This window comes from Adiantum capillus-veneris, chromosome 16 (genome assembly GCF_014529385.1).
Source record: "Adiantum capillus-veneris isolate H3 chromosome 16, ASM1452938v2, whole genome shotgun sequence".
Classification (NCBI taxonomy): domain Eukaryota; kingdom Viridiplantae; phylum Streptophyta; class Polypodiopsida; order Polypodiales; family Pteridaceae; genus Adiantum; species Adiantum capillus-veneris.
In genome coordinates this window covers 122,970,560-122,972,116 of record NC_140946.1, presented here as the reverse complement: position 1 = coordinate 122,972,116, position 1,557 = coordinate 122,970,560, and the positions used below count along the sequence as shown (strand labels likewise).

The 1,557-nt window shown below is 44.3% G+C and overlaps 1 pseudogene; it reads left to right on the top strand.

The window, feature by feature from the left end:
* The first annotated feature begins 321 nt into the window (after window positions 1-321).
* LOC147439783 (uncharacterized) lies at window positions 322-1,015 on the top strand (annotated as a pseudogene).
* The last annotated feature ends 542 nt before the right edge of the window (window positions 1,016-1,557 follow it).

Below are 1,557 nucleotides of genomic sequence, written 5' to 3'. Positions count from 1 at the left end.
CTCTCAAAATGCAAATTAGTCTTAGCTTGCATGTAGCTAGCATGGGTGTGCTTGTGTGTGGTTGTTTAGAGTGTGCGGTGTGTATGTGTGATCATGTATTTGCCCCTTTCTATTTCTGTCAATTTGTAAGCCACTTGGATCGTGATCCATGTATCCTTTTTTTATTTTTTTGACAAAAACCGGGATAGACTAGCCCACATGTCTAACAACTGGTTTGAATCACTAGTGGTCCAAAACTCTCGAGTTTGCACACCTAAACTTCACCAAATCCCATGAACACACTCATTATACTTTTGGGAGACATATTAGAGTGGCACGTGTCAGACTTTGCAATTAAGAACTAAGTATAATTATAACACAAACTGCCTAATTGCATTAATGCATGCTGGCAATATTGAACATGGTAGAGTGGATACAACTTACAAGGCATGCTGATAATACTGACGATTACAATGATACATTAACGTAATGATACAATGATCCCCATACGATTATAAGGTAGTTAAAATGCATGGTGAAATTATAAAATCATCAGGCAAGCAAGCGAGAGACTTGCAGGTGGAACTGAAGGAAAGCAGCTAGGCGCCGCCGCCAGTGGAGGTACTGGAGGAGGTAGCGTTGGTGGAGGACTCTGCAGTGGTGTTGAAGCTGGCGGCTTTTGCAGCGGCCCTATTGCAACGCCCGTAGCTGCTTTGGCAGCCAGAGCCGCAGTATGCGCTACCAGAGCCGCAATAACCAAACTGGCTGCAGCACTGCCCGGCGTTGCAGTAGCCCTTGCCACCCTGCGGCAAATTTCCGCAGCAGGGCTGCGAGCAGGCTTGGCAGTCCACCATATCCAGCTGCGTCATCATTATCACAGTGGTCGAAGCCACAAGCAGCAGCACAACAGCTGCGTGCACATCATAGCGGGCCATATTGGCTTACTTATTGAGAATTAAGCCCTAGTAAGTATCTGCTGCAGATCGCTAGGGCTCGCTGGTATTAATTAAATCACGCTTTCTGATTCTATAACTAGCCGCTTGAGCACCCTTTATGTACCCTGCTTCTCACTCTACATGCAGAGTTATCCAATTTGTAGTGAAATTGATGTGGACGTTGCAGCTAATTATAGAGCGGCTCCACATTCTCCATGTAAAGTATGCATCCCTCCCACAAAAGCAGCTAGGGTCCATACATGACCTCCTTTTACAAAACTAAGCTTTCCCTCAACCAATCAATCAAGTACCCATTTACATTATTATGCAGAGTTTCTAGTATAGTGAAACACCACTGCTAATGTAGAGCTCTCAAATATTTGATCAAGAGACCCATGACAACACTTATATCTCCACTTACTTGAAAGAGCTCCCCCCCCCCCCATCTTGGATGTGATAGAGTTCAAGGCAAGAAACATCACCAAGGTGGAGGAGTCTATCCATATTCCCGAGGAAGAGCTTGATCACTTGCTGTGCACAATAACCATGGCGACCTATAAGATAAACATTAAGGAATATTTGTTGCTATAGGATATACAAAATCTAAGAGATCACTACTGCCTTGGTATTTTGGCAAAGTAAA